The 18139-nt window shown below is 40.5% G+C and overlaps 1 protein-coding gene across 1 annotated transcript in view; it reads right to left on the bottom strand.

The window, feature by feature from the left end:
* Window positions 1-18139, bottom strand: part of PAPPA2 (pappalysin 2) — a 302050-nt gene that overhangs the window by 6280 nt on the left and 277631 nt on the right. The gene's annotated exons all lie outside the window — the stretch shown is intronic.

The following is an 18139-nucleotide window of genomic DNA, read 5'->3' on the forward strand; positions in this document are numbered from 1 at the left end:
ATAACTCAGCAGCCCAATGCATTATTTCTCCAGAAAACTACCTCTGGAGGGAAACGTTGTCCTGCTGTATCCTGGAGGGTAAATCAGCCAGCCCACCTACTCAATAACCTGGCTGCTCCTCATCCTGAGCGATGCCCAACCATAAAGTCCTAGGAAACATCTTGTGGTCAAACTCTTTGGGCCACAGAACTCTTGAGTTCTGAAGCCACCTTCCAGTTTACGTGTTCAAATCACTTTCTCTCCCCCCACCCTCCTTAAATGTCAAATAGAAGGACAGTTTTGTATTTTACCATGTTTTGATGAGATAGATCACTCAACTCAAAAATGGTCATTAAATAAGTCTCAGCAATTGAGTTACATCAGAACGAGTTTATCCAAGTTATTACTTCAATGTTTTGATTTATTCTATGGGATCCCGAGGTCATTCAAACATCATTCCAGATGTATACCAGTTTGCCAACCGCTGAGAAGCTGCTACTTGTGGGGTGGAACTCGACAGCTGCTGCACAGCTGCATAGCAATGTCAGTTGTGAGCAGGAAGTGAAAATGAATTCTGTTTTCAACACAGGCCTCACTGGGATAAAAGACAAAGATTCTGTGATGAGCATTTGTCTTTAATGCTGGAACCAGTTATTCTGGCTCTAGAGAACTTGGAATAACTGTAGAATCAAGACTCAGGTCCTGAACTGCAGCCAAATAATCGAAGTCAAAGATAACTAGTGCATCCTTAACACCTATAGATGCTCTTGGGTTCTTGCAGGATGACTGGATACATCTACGGAGTTTCCCCAGAGTTTTATTTTTCTCTTTCAAGTGTTTGGAGTGTATCTTATTCATCTAACACTACATCTGTTACTTTTCCTGCAACCCTGACTGACTCATTGGCAAAACCTAATAAGTTCTTTCTTTTTTTTCCATATAATTGTCTATAAAAATTGAAGAAGCACCCAAAATACTTTTCTTACATGTATAAGTCTGGTCTTCAGAATGGAAATTAAAGGTATATCTAAAGATATCTTTCTTTTCATAAGAACAATCTAAATATTTGAATGGGTTAGTAAAGGATCCCAAGGAATTTTTCTTTCTAAAGTCTTCACCAAGGGTCGCTTCTAATCTCAAGAACATTAGAGAACATATGTTGAAAATAGCAGTAATGACCTAAGAGACCTCCAGGCCCCACTGGACTTCCTTTGCTATAGCCTGGGAATTATTTCTAAAAGCTCCTTCTTTTCTGCTCTTAAAGAGTCATCTGGAAAGAGAATGAAGTTTATAGAAAAGAGCAGAAATACAGAAGAAAGGCTGGAAAGACCCAAGTGTTTAATTTACTATATACCTATTAGAATTAATTGCTCCTCCCCCAACCTGCCAAAAACAACCACTCCACCCTCAACAAACAGAGTCTCCTATGGCAACATGTGCCTGGGAAGCTCGACAGTTTGAGTCCAAGGTTACAATGAAAAAATAGGAAAGGAAAAATGACTAATTGATCCCAAATTTTAAAATATCTGAAGACTGGATATAGGCGAGAAAATTTTAATTTCAATAACTGAAAGATGTCAGTCTTAGGATATCACTCTAACCCACAGGCATCTTTTCCAATAAAAGGTACTAGGCTTGGTTTCTCTGCACAATGTGTACGTAGGTGAACGTCACCACCCATATGTATACCTTGCTTATTCTGTAACATCAGAAAATGTTATGTGAAAAGCGTTTCACATAAGTGCACTTTTCAAATATCTGAAGCTTATCCTGGTAAGGGTCACTTTTTAAATTTTTATTTTAACCATCTTGATAAAACAAAAATATCTTTATAAAACACCCGTTTTTTTTTGCCTTTTAACAACATATAGAACCCAAAGTCATTAACATAACTGTATATTATTTTCACTGTATAGAAAAACTCTCCCCTTTGCTAAATGTGCCTCCTTTAAAACACACACACACACACACACACACACCCCTCAGAGATGATTTATGTTTGAGCCAGAAAGTCAAGCCCTTAGCATTATATCTATAGTGAATACTTAAATCTGAGAGAGCACTTGGACTACTCTTCTTATGACGTATGAGCCTAATGATACCTATTTTCATTGTTATAGGAAGGCTTTTCTTGCCACGGCTTTTCTAGCTGTGTTCCAGGCAGGCGAAATGGACAAATAATGACTGTGTGCAAGTGGTGGAATACGAAAAGGAAAGACTGTCAGTCTGCCCTACGAATACCGCTTCGGAAACTTCTCAAAAGTAAACGTAATTTCTTCTGCCTGTTATATAATCTGGCGATGTTTCCCATTTTGAAGTTGCTGTGGGGAGTTAGCCATAGAGATAGTGTGGCCCTGTCTGCTGTCTATGGGTATAGTCAGTCATTCAATCACTCCATATGATTTATTCCACACCTATATGTGCCAGGCATTGTTATGGGGTCACAAAGATAAATGAAACATAGTTCCAGCCCTTGGGGGGACCCATCATAAGCAATTTTTTTCATTTATTTTTTATTTTTATTTTTTTTAGCTCATATGATAGTTCAGTGTAGCATCAAGATGTGAACAGGAGTTAAATACCTAATCCAGATTTTGGGAGTGAAGGAAATCTGCTTTCAGGAGCTGGCTCCACAACATCTAGGCCCTATGGAGAAGAGCTTAGGACTGAATGGTTCTGAGGAATCTGAAAGATGTGTCTCAGAAGAAGAAGAAGAAATAGAAGGGTGAGTGGTCTCAGGCTGCCTGTTACAGAGCCCAGGCTCGGGAATAGTTCCATAAACATTGACTGATTGGCTGATAAGATCTCTCTTTCTTGAAACAGATTAAGAACATTGTTCTTCTACAGCTTGCAACAGAACTCAAGACCATGTTGATGTTTTAGAAAGGTTAGTTTGGACTTTAGAACTTCTGCTTTACTAACCTACAGGTTGGAATCTTAGCCAAAAGGGACTGTATCTCTAAAGGTAAGGCATGGGACTGAATCCTATTTTATTATCTTGATGAGTGTTTTAGACCAAGAGAAGATGCTAATCAAATTTTTGCTTGAGGCCAAGCACTATTTTCTGTCTTCCACATCACTTCCATAAAAAAATTCTTGTTATGTGAATGACAAATCAGAGCCACTTCAATTTCTCCACATTAATTCGGTTCTATCAGGCCCCAAAGAAGCTCCTTTCCAAAGCAGGCATGGTGCAGTGCCTGATGAAGTTCTTGCAGCAAATAGAAGTTCTATGTAAATCTACACAAATCTGTGCACTAATTTTCTTTTTCTCTGGCTCTTCAATGAATGGTGACCTCTGGCCTGATCTTCATTCTCCTTCGCATCCCATGATTTACCTTATTATGCCCACATATCCTGAGCTTCATATCCAAACAATGCAAAGAACATCAAGACTAGAGCCCTAGCACAAGCTCTCTCTTAGAATCTTGGGGGCAGAACCTGGGGGGCCTGTAGGGCCCCTCAGGGACCTCTGATAATGAGACCACTAGTTGCTTATCAAAAAGATGAAAGACTGCCAGGCATGGTGGCTCACGCCTGTAATCTCAGCACTTGGGAGGCCGAGGCGGGTGGATCACCTGAAGTCAGGAGTTCGAGACCAGCCTGACAAACATGGAGAAATCCCTCTCTGCTAAAAATACAAAACTAGCCAGGCACGGTGGTGCCTGCCTGTAATCCCAGCTACTTGGGAGGCTGAGGCAGGAGAATTGCTTGAACCCAGGAAGCAGACGTTGCAGTGAGTCAGGATTGTGCCATTGCACTCCAGTCTGGGTGACAAGAGTGAAACTCCGTCTCAAAAACAACAACAACAACAAAAGATGAAAGGCAAGTGCTTGTGAGAATGTGGAGGAAAGGGAACCCTTTCACACTGCTGTTGGGAATGTAAATTATGTGATCCAGCAATCCCACAACTGGGTATATATCCAAAGGAAATCAAATCAGTATGTTAAAGAGATTTTTTTGAAGACCATAGATATATGAAATTCTAAGGCTAGATGACACCTTGAAGATTATTTAGTAGAAACTTTTTATTTTACAAATGATGAAATGAAGCCTTAAAAAGGTGAACTGTCTTGTTTTCAAGGATAGTTAGTGGCAATCCTGGGAACAGATTCCAAATCTCTAGATATTGGGTCTTCTGTTCTTTCTACGATGCCATATCACCACTAGTTGATGATTTCATCAGTCTTTTAATTTATTGGGAAAGAAGGGTAACTTAAATTCTTTTGGCACCTTTACAAAAGGGGCTTGGTACAGGTGTATTAAGTGAACCTAGCAATCTAACACAGAGACGAAGAAATGGTCATGCATAATCTCAATTCCTCTGGACCCCCACAGCTTCACTTTTTTTTGAGACTAATTTTCACTTTTGTTGCCCAGGCTGGAATACAGTGGCATGATCTCGGCTCACTGTAACCTCTGTCTCTTAGGTTCAAGCGATTCTCCTGCCTCAGCCTCCCGAGCAGCTGGGATTATAGGATTGAGCCACCACGACTGGCTAATTTTTTGTATTTCTAGTAGAGATGGGGTTTCACCATGTTGGCCAGGCTGGTCTCAAACCCCTGACCTCAGGTGTCCACCCTCCTCAGCCTCCCAAAGTGCTGGGATTACAGGCGTAAGCCACCACACCCAGCCCACAACTTCACTTCTGTTTTTCTCAGCTGTGGGTCAAGGTTTATCCCAAATAGGCTGCCTGGCACTGTTGCTCCTTCGGAGACTTGGGGCTTGGTATACTCCCCTACAGGCTGATATCCCCAGGAGGAAGCAACACTATGCTCCAATCACATCAACAGATGCCTACAGCCCGGAAACACTTATTTCCAAGACTCAGAATGCTAAAACCAGACGTTTTGCTGCTCATTGCTGTCATGTGCGGAAAAAAGGAAATGGCGTTGTTCAACTCTTCCACTGTTCATTCCTCGGGATGGAGGGTTCCAATGATGTCACATTTGTGGGTCTGCAAGTCTTCTTGGAAAATGTAAAATTCAAATAGATAGATATCAAGATGGCTTATTCAGGAATAGTTTCTTAGGAACAATCTTCTCTGGAAAATTTCATCTGGCTTCCTGGACTCAGAAAGCTGTCCCTTTTCTGAGTTATGGTATATTTGATCCACATATTTATTATAGAGCTTAACCTCTGGAATGTATTTTCAAAGGCTTGGGATCTAATCAACTCTGTAGTCCCAGCTACTAGTTTAGTGACTGATGTAGGTTTTCAACAAATAAATAAATATGATTGTCCTATTTTGAAGTGGGAGGCAAACTACATTTCCTTAGCATACTTTATGACCAGATCCTTCCTTTTCATTATTCCTGTACTGCTAGAAAATTTGCTAGGTATGTTACCTTATGAGAATCACATAACTTAGACACAGGTCCAGATTTTACGGGCATCTAGTCCATTTCTTACTATAAATGCATATACCACAGACACTGGAGTTGAGATAAATCATATATATATATATACACAGACACACATACACATATATATACACATATATATGTAGGTCATGTGTATGTATATAATATATATGTAGATCATCTTCTAAGGGAAGAACATGGTACACATCCATACATTTGGAGGTGTATCATACTTACGTTTCAGCCAGGAAGTAGGACAAGGCAGTAGAATATACTATGTAAAAATTACCCCTCTATAAACCATCTAAAATGTTAGATAAAACATAATAATATTCTCTCAGTTTCACATCTGGCATCATAAAGAAGAAAAAGAACATTTCCCAAAGGCCAAAAACAAAGAAACTGTAAACCAGAGCAGAAAGAAAGCAGTAAACAAATGGCTGTCCTAGGAATGTTTGCAAATCTCTGTGATCAAGTGGTTGGGTTTTAACAGGTGATCTGAAATAAGGGCCTAGGTCTTGGCCCTTTGTAAGGTAGGGAGTTTTTATGTAACCCTGTTAGTACTTTAATAAAAAGACAATGTTTATGAGGACTGATACAGAATGACACAGTCACATTATGATGCTCCGCAGGTAGCCTGGCTCACTTGGGAGCCAAGAGATTTGCTCCTGCCTACCAGCTCTGAAGTCTACGTGATTCAAATCCAGGCCTTGGCTAAGTCACTAACAGTAAGACATTAAGGATCTTCTGTGTTTTCGGCTAACAGGTGAAGTTGTACAGAGTATCTCCTGGAAGGGCAAGGGTGGAATCTACAAACAAGAGATGAGAAGATGTAATTGAAAGAAAGACAATGAAGATACACATCCTGCTGGATGATCAGAGGAATGCCGACTGCACGTCTACTTGTGTAGCCTCTCATGCATCACTGGTCCATGTATGGTAGTACATCTTCAGTGTAGGACCTCAAACCACTGCCTGTGTAACCCACCAGACCCTCTAAAAAAGGCAAATATGTACCTCTGCAGAGGCTGAAAGAGAAGTCTGATTATAATCAGCTTATTTACATTTGACATCAAGACCAAAGCAGTCTTAGAAATAATCAAATAGGACAAAAATCAATCTCCTCTGAGAGAAATAGTTGAGAAAAATTAGATGAGAAAAGAGAAGCAAGCAAAAGTAAGATAAAAAAGACATCTTTCATCTGTACTGACTTCACTTACTCCAAGGTACCCAGGGCGTAATAGTTCCTGCCCCAGAAACTATCAAGGCTATAGAGTATGGCGATTAAAAGCACAGGATATGGCCGGGTGCAGTGGCTCACGCCTGTAATCTCAGCACTTTGGGAGGCCGAGGTAGGTGGATCACCTGAGGCCAGGAGTTTGAGACCAGCCTGGCCAACATGGAGAAACCCTGTCTCTACTAAAAATACAAAAATTAGCCAGGTGCAGTGGCACACGCCTGTAATCCCATCTACTTGGGAGGCTGAGGCAGGAGAATCGCTTGAGCCTGGGAAGAGGAGATTGCAGTGAGCCGAGATCCTGCCACTGCACTCCTCCTGGGTGAGAGTGAGACTCTCTCTCAAAAAAAAAGGAGCACAGCATATGGTTTTACATAAACCTATGCTTAGATCCCAACTCTGCTCCTTACCAACGATTAGAATCTGAGAAAATTTCTTAACAATGAGCAGCAGTGTTCTTGTTAGTGAATGAGAAAAATAGCACCTACCTCACAGAATTGCTGCAAGAAATAAATGAGCAAATGGAGGTGAAACACATAGCACAATGCCTGACCTATAGCAAGCATTCAATAATTCATAATTTTATGAAAGCAGCAAGAAAACTACCATTGCTTTTACCATTGCAGGTTGGTGCCTGAATTGTCTCCCTAGAGACTCTGGTCAGAAAACTTCAAGATTCTGCCACCAACACCTTAGTCAAAACCAGGCATGCTCCATCCCTGAGAGCCTCCTTCCCCATTCACTTTTACCACCAACGCATGTACCTGAGTCATGAAAGACAGAGTCAGGTGACAAGGGAAATAGTTTTGAAACTTATAAAAACAGAAAAGAAATGGTTTGATTGGCTCCTGGAAACCAGGGCTGTCTTCAAAAACCATAGTGGTGACTTGGGTGTCTTAGCCTCTGAAAAAAACCCCAAACCATCACACAGATATTTCTTCTCTGATATGTGCTGCAGGAAAACAGGAAGGTGAGGCGACTCTCTGGGACTTACTTTTCAGCCAAAACCAACCTCATGGCCCCTTTCAAATAGTTGCAAATAAAGACTCAAAGTCACACAAACTCTCTACCTCACTGTAAGCACACACTCACCTGCTTCCCCACGTAGTCTCTCCTCTGGGAGAGACAGTTCCATGTGAGTGGTCTTGCCCACCTCAAGGCCAGGAGGGGGGCAGTGCTGGTGGATGGAGTTATAGTCCCAAAGGGTGAAAATGGGCAAGACAGTGTTCAGGTGATATCCATGCACATTTGTGCAAGAAAAACACTAGCTCGAAGTTGAAGCCTGGCTCCTTAAGGACAGAACATCCCTGCACAGGGCCCTACTGAAAACAACAGCACTTCTGTGAAGTTTTTATTGGCCCTTCTGTTGAGATCTGCAGCCTGAGCCATTCCTGATGGGAATGTGTCCTGGCCCTCCTCTGACTCAGAGGCCTTGCTGATGGTAAGGTGTTGGGTGCCTTTTGCCCTATCTCTTCCCTCACCTGTTACCAAAACTACACAAGATACACTTTGAAGGCTGTGAAGGCACCCAGTGCTCCACTTCCCCGACCACCTTTATTCCTTCTGCACTGAATCACTCCTTGACCCTTCCGCACCAAACCCAACTCCATGTCCTAAAACAAACGAACAAAAACCAAAAAACCTTTTGTCTACTCTTCCATCAGTGTTTGCTGTCATCCATGTGACCCCCTTTTCTCCAGTGAAGCTGATCCTGTACAATTCATTTGTCAAGATTTTATTCCAGTGATTCCCAATCCTTTGCTGTCAAAGACTGTTTTCACAGCACTGTCACCCTTCCTCCTCCTCTAAGTACACAGCAATGCTTCTTAAAATGCTGCCCAGGAACAGCAGTAGTCCATCAGGTGGACTCATTGCCAGGCTTCCATAGTACCAATGTTTGTGACACAGCGAAGTCTGTGCCGTGGGCTCCTTCAAGAATTAATAATGACATACCATCAGACCTCACTGTCCCCATTGCAGGGCTGATAGGCCCATGAGTTCTTGTAATTTCCTTTTTCTTGCTTTCATGTTGGGAGTGGTGTAGACAGTCTGCAAGGTCTTCAGATACAGTCTTACTGCATGACATTTGGCTCTCTTCTTTAAACAATCAATGGATTAACAATCATTTGTTTAGGGAATATCCTGCTTCCTTTTCAGCTAATTGGAGCCAACCAACTGTGTTTCAAGGTCAGACATAGAAACCTTGAACACAAGAGGTCCACAACTCTGCAAGGACCATGGGGGCAGGAACACTTCCATTTTTGTCTCTTTTCTGTTCCCTTTTCCTCCATCAGCAATAAACCCTGTGCATCAGCACAATATCCAATACATTACAATATGTGCTTAATGAATATTTGATGGATTAAACTAGTGAATTCTCTCCAGAATTAACTCTTTAAACTAAAAACTCAGAACAGTTCTTGTATTTCACTCCTCTTACCTTTCCTCCAAGATAAGGTAAACATTCCCCCGTCATCTATTTGTTTGTCTGTTTTTTTAAAATTTATTTTTTAAGAGATGGGGTCTGGCTATGTTGTCCAGGCTGGTCTCAAACCCTTGGGCTCAAGCAGTTCTCCTGCCTCAGTCTCTCAAGTAGCTCGGACTACAGGTATAAACCACCATGCACAATTATTTCCCCTATCCTGTCCCTTTGCCTCCCAGGTATTTGTTTTCGCTATCAATTACTCACCCCAAAATATCACCTGAAAATAGCTTGGCGTGACCTTCCAGTCATAGGCTCATTCACACGAGACTCTTCCAGACATCAAACTTAAGACTACAGATGAATGAAATTGAGAGCAGAATTTCAGAACACTGCAGGCACCCCGCCCAGTAAGGTGGGACCTTCCAGTGCCTTTCTCTGGTCACCTCTCTAGGTGGCCACTCACTGTGCCCCTCCTCTCTGGACCCTTGGCCAGCTGCTGCACAAGGTCACATCCCACATAATTGAAACATGAGGTGGTACATGCTCTGTCTGGATGGAGCTTACATAGCTGTGGGAGATGAAAGGATGAGGAGACAGGTACAAGTCAGAGACAGATAACATGCAGCTGGGGGTAGAAAGGAAAAGCGTGACCCTTCAAGAAGGCCCGGAATAGACTGTTAGGTCCTGTTTGGACTTTGATCCTTTACTTCCCTTCGTCTCTGTCTCCTGGTTCCTCAGCCAGCATTCAGTTCATGGGAGGCTGAGGCAGGCCTGAGCTGGTGACCAGAATGTTCCACCACAGCCCCAGCATGCGTGCTCACCCCTGCCTGTCCACTGCATGCAGGCACATGCCAGGCAGGCCAGCATTTCTTGGCGCCCCGAGCCCGCTTGTGGAAGGTGACTGGGAATGCAGACTGTGGGAGGAAACGACCGTATGCCTTGTTTGGATTGAATATTTTTCTTGGCCCTCCTGCTGTTTGCTGAGCATCTTTTTTTTTTTTTCCCATTCTCTCTCATTCTCTCCCTCCTTCCCCCTTCCATCCTTCCCCCTTCCATCCTTCCCTCTCTTTCTCATCAATCAAGTACATTGAGAGGAATTTTGAGGAGTAAGCAGAGACTGCTAGGGTGAGAACTGTTTAAAGAAAGCACAGAAGTTGACAGGCCTTTTCCCATTCTGATACCACATCCAGCTCTTTACAAAGATGAAAGTGTTTCACTTTGGGGTAACACTTTAATCTACATTTAATCTACATTTCTTTGAGTTTTTGTTAGCGTTCTTTTTCTTTCCTTTTTTTTTTATTTTATTTTTTTGAGATGGAGTCTTGCATTATTGCCCAGACTGGAGTGCAGTGGCATGATCTCGGCTCACTGCAACCTCCGTCTCCTGGGTTCAAAAGATTCTCCTGCCTCAGCCTCCCAAGTAGCTGGGATTACAGCTGCCCACCACCATGCCCAGCTAATTTTTTGCATTTTTAGTAGAGACGAGGTTTCACCATGTTGGCCAGGCTGGTCTCGAACTCCTGACCTCGGGATTTACCCGCCTCAGCCTCCCAAAGTGCTGGGATTACGGGCATGAGCCACCGCGACCGGCCTTTTTTTAGTGTTCAAAGCGCTTGTTTTCTCTCTTTTATTCTCTTTCATATCTACGCAATGCATGTGCATATGTATGTATATGCAACTGTATACATATATCTGTATGTATATATTTGTATGTACTTATATACACATACACATAGATGTGGTAAATATATATGATACATGTATATGCTTCTCTCTTTCTCATTTGTATTACAATATGTGTATAGTTAATAATGTATAGTCTATATTATAGATCTGTAACAGAGTATATTTTTATTTTATACACACATACAGATGCACACAAATTATCTGAAACCTTCAGGTATAAGGAGCAAACATAAACATAAAACTGTTTTTACAAACCATTATATAGGAGCAAAATGCTATTTTTATTTTATATAGGTGTGTGGTGTGTGTACTACAAGGTTTGTACATGTGGTTTTATGAACCCCTGCAATAACTCTGTTATTGGGCCCATTATCATGACCATTTTACAGGTGAAAAAAAATAAAAACTGGCACTGTTAAGGAATATGTCTGATGATAATGTATCTGGTCATGATGATAGGGAATGTGTCTGAGGATAGAGCCACTGTCCAGTGTTCAGGCCTGTGCCCTGACCATCCTGATATCCTCATGCTGCCTCCAGCATTGTTATCATGTATTAATGATATGCTCACTCTACTGCTCGTTACTGTACACCTGGTCTAACCTCTCACTGAAACTATGAGAATGAGGTAGCCACCTTCTGTCTAAGGAAAAGTCAATGTCACAGATAGCCATGAAAAATGTATTATATAGTATTTTTTAAAGGAAAAATAGAAAACTTTCTTTTATAATTATCCAGAAAAAAATCCTTTACATTTTGCCTAAATTACTTTATACAGTAAATTAACATCTATTTTACTATAAGCCAGGCATAGGGTTAGTTGCTAGAATCCTGGGATATTTGATCAATATGTGTTTAGTGTGTCTGCTATGCACAACGTACCACAGAAGGTTCCTGGGTGACAAAGTATTTGCCTCAAAGAAGTCATTGTGGCATGAGTGCTGCATAATACAGAATCTGAACTGCACCTAAGACCATAGGAAAGAAATCATAGGTAAATGGAGGATCCGTTCCCAGAGTAATTAATGGTACCACTAATAAGAATGATAGCAGTGCAGAAAGAGGACCTGCCTGGAGCATTTTAGAAAGGCTTTATGGGGTACATGGGATTAAACCTAATCTTTGAAGAATGGATAGGATTTTGGCAGAGAAATGGGGAGAATAACCCCAGCAGGAAGGCCAAATATAAGCTGACATTTCAGATGGAAAAAGAAAAGATATATCTTTGGTTTTCTGTTTCAAATATTAATGATGCAAGTTTAGAAGTAAGTCAAAATCTCCCTCCAGAGGAATTTAATCTGTATTCTGAAGACAATAGGGAAAAACTAAAGTTTTTTTTTTTCCAGATGAAGAAATGATAAAAGCTGTGTTTTGAAGGTTAGATCTGGAGATAATACAGGGAATGTTCAGAAGACAACTGGAAGGGCCAGGACCAAGTAGGAGTTGAGTTCAAGCAATATGAATGAAGAAGAACAGAATTGGCTGGTCGTAATATGGAATAGAAAAAGGCAGATAGGAGGGGTATTGTGAAGGAAAGTTGTCAGGACCACTTGAATGGTCATATATGGGCTGAAGACCAGTGAAGATGAAGGCTTATCTATGACATTGACTATTGAAATCATGATACACTTTTCTAAAATAATTTGACCACTGAAAATCTATCTAGAAAGTATCCTTACCACAATTAAAGGTCTGAGTCATGGGACATAGATCTTGATTAAGCAGCAAGACCTGTCCCAGCTCACAGTGAGAAGCTCTACAAATTTTCCTTTTTCCTATATAAACACAGGTCTAGAGGGGCCCCGCACATTTTCTATTCTGCCCAATTTCTGCCAGACTTTTTCCACAATTTAGACATAACTATTTTATCATCCCCAGTAATATCCAGGTCCAGTTGACCTGAAAAATGGCAAGAGGGAGGTGTCATGTTTATTCTAGAATGTTTTCTTGCCAGTAGTCTTGTTTCTTTTAGTTTCAGTCTAATATTTAGTTCCCATGTCTATGGATAGTTCAGTTTGTGTGGCTGATCGTTGTGCTTCTGATCCTCAACCTGCCACACATCCTGATTTGTTGGCCCAGCTGTTCCTTTCTCTCCCAACTTGTTGGTCCATCCAGTCTCACTTTCACCCATATGGAACCTATTCTCTGGGCGAGTGTCTTGTTTACATTCCCTTTATCTCCAGGACGCTTGTCTGTGTATCTAATCCACTCATCACTGATTGACTGCATCTGTTTCACAACATGTTCTCTGCTCTCATTTTCTTGGTCTCTGATCCTTGCTAAGCAGAGTTCATTGGCATATCTCCTTTTCCATTTATTCTGGTTTAAATCTTGCAAGCCCAGAAAGGGTTCCTAACAGGTGGTCAGCACTCCATCTTCATCTCTCAGGTGTATTTTCTAAAAGTCATTTCTAGTTTATACATCATTTATTTGTTCCTTTGCTTTTAATCTTCCTACCAGTCTAAGAACATGGACTCTAGAATCACACTACTGAGGTTCATTAACTGGTCCCATATTTACTAGTTCAGGAGATTTTGGAAGTTAATTAAATTCTCAGCCCCTCAGTTTCCTCATCAGTAAGACAAGGATGGTAGCAATGGTAATAATTCCTCATAGCATGACCTGGAATGCTAAAAACACTCAGTAATGTTATTAAATATACTGAACAATCCCAAGTTGTCTTTTTTGTTTGTTTGTTTCCTAAGCTAAATGTGCCTGGATACTTTTCGTATCAATGGTTCTCTGTCTGTGAGGGTGGAGCACAGCCCTCCCAAAGGGGCTACCTAATGACTTTGACATTTTTCCTCTTTCTTAACGGTATTCTCTAATCTCAGGGATCTTAACATTTACCTTGCCCAACTATGGGGATAGAATACATGATGTGGTTTCAAAGCAAACAAAATATACAATAATCAAAGTTATCTGCAGTACCTAATTATTTATTTTAGATTCTATTGATAGCTGAGGTATAGCAGCAATGCTCTAAGTTTGTCTTGAGTCTCCTAGTCTCTCCTTTCTTTTCTCATCATCCCCACCTTCATGCTGAACTCTTTGCACCTTCTAACTACCCCCATAACCAATGTCTCCATCCCTGCCACTGTATCTGCATATTTTCCTATTCCTCTGGAAAGCCGCTGACATACTAGAGGGTCAAGGACTAATATGTATCTGCAATTAAATAAAAGATAAAAGAATAAGGCAAGATATGAAATTAATTACAAGAAGTTTGGTACTTTATGAACCACATTTGGAAGACAAGTACTCAGGGGAGAAATGAGACCATGCATAAAACCCCTAAAATTACCTATATAGGTAGGTACCTATAAAACACAATTGGAAAAGCCGGCTGTGTGCATCAGGGCATTGTCTGCCTAGGTGAAGTAAGTATGAGCAAAACACGTTAAGTTATTTGGTAAATTTATCAATTTAACTACTTTATTGATGGATCAATCCAAAGAATTTCCAGAGATCCTGTCAGGAAAACGAGGTAAGAGGAGGAAAGGCAGGAAGTAAGTCTCCGAGGAAGCACTAAGAAGTGAACAGATCATTAGCTTCTGTTATTCAGTTACCAGTCAATTCTACACAGGGTTGGCCCTCAGGCTGGGCCCACAGGACATGGAACCAAGTCAGAGGCAATCTGGCCAATGAGCAAGATGGGTAGCCTGCAGGCACTCCAGTCTTAGCTGTAGTGTCATCAGGGTCACAAGCAGTTCCAAAGCCAGAGACCATTCCCAGACCCTAACAGCATTTCAGACATGCATCACCAAGTTTAATATTTTTCACATTAGAAAGACTTCAGCTGAATCTAATCTCATTTTTAATTAGTCCTCACATCGCCTGGTGAGGCAGATTAATATGATTATCCATATTCCACTGATGGGGAAAATGGGACAAAGGGTCGTGCCCCAAGGTCACTTGGGGAATGAGCAATAGAGGTGCAAATTAAACTTAAGTATTTTAAACTTCCAAACCGGCAGGCAAACATGAGGACATTGGGGAGTCAATTTCATCTCTGTTTGTTCAAAAGCTTTCACATCTGGATAATGCCTATTCAATTTACTACTTGGTTTCTCTAATTAAAAAATAAATTAGAAATAAAGTACTAATTCTAGCTCTGAACTGCAATATTCTATATTTAATGCATAAGAAATTTCCCAAGGAATATATGACAAGAACAGCCAAAGAAGAGAATAAAATGAGCATCACTTAGCCAAATGTGAATATTTATTAACTACTTGTAGGATGTTTACTATTAAATTTGATTGTGTGTGTGGCAGTATAAACACAGAAAAATTCAACATGGCCCCTGCCAACTAGAAGCTGGTTAACCAGACATTCAAAATAGATACAGCAACAAAAACACATACAAATAGCACACACCTCCAACTATGCAGGCAGAAACCAGGTCTTTTTGTTCCCCACAGCAGATGTTCAAGCAATGTGTGTTGATAAACTGTTGACTGAGCTTATTTCAGAGCAAACTGAGACAGTGTAAGAGGCAAGCCCACGGTACTGTCATCCACCACTGCCATCTTTCCAATCCCGTTTACTTTAACTCCTCTCTCATCATTACACCCAGCAAACAAATACTATCCTATTGCAGACATAATTTTGTATTCAGGCTCTTTTCTCCTTTCTTTGCACTTCCTCAGTTCAGTGAGGTGGCTGTTACATTAGTTCAGGTGAGAGATGGTAACACCTTGACCCCCATGGTTCAATTTTGCCACCATGATTTCTTCTTAAACTATACATCCTACCTTCTTTTCTCTCTTGCAGAGATTCTTAATGCTCACAGATATCTCTGTGGTCCCTTAGATTTTTCTGCCTCACTTATTATGGGCTTGAGGACATGTGACCATGTCTGGTGAATGGGAGGACCAACAGACATGATGCATTACTTTTAGCCCAAGGGAATCAAGAGTTACTGGCCTCGCTTTGTATTTCCCTCTGTCTTCAAGGAGGCAATCATGGAGATCACATTTTGAAAGGACAGAGTAATAAGATAGAAGAAATGAATAGCTGCTCTAGAGAGTTATACCAGACTTAATGTAAGTGAGAAATGTAATGGTGAATCACTGCAATTTTAGGGTTAATTTATGACCACAGCCTACCTTGATTAATTCATATTCTTCTATTTATAAGCCCTCATTGGATCAACACTGGCTGCAGAATAAAGCCCATATTGCTTAGATTGGCATACCAGAGATCTAATGATCTACCTTTTATTTACCTCTTTAACCTTGAGTCATTCCATACTTCCTTATCTCCCTCAAGATCAACTTCACTGAGCAGACTAATAATACTTTATGTTATATGCCATTGACATTTGGGGATTGTTTGTTATGTGACATTATTGCAGGAACACTTGACTAATACAGACAGTAGTATCAGAAGTAAGATGTTACCATAACAAACAAACAAAAAACCTAAAATGTATGAGATTGGCTCTGGAATGGAGGGGCAGGAAGCAAAATAAATGTTTCAGGTGGCTGGAAAAATTACGTTATTCATTTATGTGGTAGCAAAGTATTTCATAAAATGTTTCCTATAGTTACTTGAGAGAGAAATTATATTGTTAATTGTTATTACTTGCAGGCCAAAAATTTAGTAATGCCCTATTGGCTTTGAATAAAGAAGTTTTGAAGAAGAATATTACTAGGATTAGTTGGTGGTTATTACCTTAATTTGATAAGGTACTGCGAGAAGAGATGAGCGCAGAAAAGGTTATTGCTTTGCCAGTAGAATTGACCGGGAATATAAATTATTAGAAATTCTAAAACTTGTAGTACTGAAAAATAAAACCATTTCTTATCTCTGGCCAGTAAAAGATCAAATTTCATAATAATCTGCATTAGAAAGGCCTTCTAGGACTGAAGTTAAGACAATGTTAGGCAAAGAAACAAATTAAGGAGTGAACCATTACATCATTTGTTAGGACCTTCAATTGGATTAAATCAACACGTAGGAGATCCTTGCAGTTTACAAAAGGACTCTGAGGAAACAGCCTAAGAACTTTGTCCAAGAGAAGCCTCATAAGCTCAGAATACCTATATTTATTAAGAGAGGCATTTCTTGAAAAGACTTGTGAGTATAGCTCTTGGCTTATGAATTTTACTGGAATTAAATATACACAAAAATCAATCAAGTTTGTGGGAGTTGAGGTGCCAAAATCACTATCAGCCTGGATTGTAAGAGACCTACTGTTAGTGACCTTTGGGCCCCCTATATTCTACAAGGAGGAAGCAAGTTAAGAAAGCTACTCAGCTTCCAAAAGTGGATGTTCTTCACTGCTTTTAATATATGACCAAATAAGATGGTGGAAAATGAAGACACCTTAGAGATCAGAACCAAAAGCCATGAAGAACAATCAACTAGGAAGTGACACCCAGGGAGTAATCGAAAGTTTCTAAACAAGAAGTGCTCTCTACTCTCCCAGTAGTGGTTTTACAACTTTTGCTCAAAGAATGAGAGGTGGGCTTTATGCACCTCCCACTCTTTCTCCTTGAAAGGGAATGTTTATTGTAGTTATTTATTTCTGCCCCACTTTGCATGTGGGGTGAGTGGGAGGCAGGGAGCTTGTGATTTTAGTACATAAGGCTCCAGATTAAGAGAAACTACATTGCAATCTGATATCAATCATGAGATTCTAGATTTCAAACCTGATGCTAGGACTGGATAAGACTGTTGGAGTATCTTGGCATAGGGTGGAGTGAATGTGTTTAATGAATGCTTGTGACTGCAAAGGTTGACTAGTAGATATTATTCTTTGTCTGTATTCTTTTTACTCACCCTTCCTTTGCCATGAGTCCACTGTTAGCAGAGCATAACTTCACTTCCTACTAACTTTGGACGCAGCCATGTGGTTTGCCTTGACTAGTGGAACATAAATGTATGTGACACACGCTACACTTGACAAAAAGTTGGAAATGTATGAGCATGCCTTAACTCACCCTTTTGTGCCCAGCTATCTACCATGAAAAGAACATGCCCTGTGTAGCTGCTAACCCTGAAACTCTAAAGCCTGGGTCCCTGAGGGAGAGACATATAAAGTACACTTGAACCCAGACCACAAACTAAGAGTCACTTTAGCCAACTTGTAAATACATGAGTGAGAAGTTGCTATTAAGACATTTATATTTGTGGATTATTTTGTTATGCAGCTTTATTACAGAAAGACTTGATGACGGCTTCATGCCACTTCCTTTCACATCTTTGCCTTTCATGCCTATTTATTCTTCAAATCTACTTCAAATAATTACCTCTCTATAAAACTTTCTCCATGGAATTAGGATAAGTTATTTGCTTTATTCCCTGTGCTCCCATATGCCCTTGTTCATATGATTGTATTATTGGCTTATACTCATTGGATAGTAATTTGATATTTTTTATCTCTATTGTATACACTGTGATGGGAATTTCTGATTCGTTTTTGTAATCTAAACACATAGT

This window comes from Pongo abelii, chromosome 1 (assembly GCF_028885655.2).
Source record: "Pongo abelii isolate AG06213 chromosome 1, NHGRI_mPonAbe1-v2.0_pri, whole genome shotgun sequence".
In the NCBI taxonomy this organism is placed as follows: domain Eukaryota; kingdom Metazoa; phylum Chordata; class Mammalia; order Primates; family Hominidae; genus Pongo; species Pongo abelii.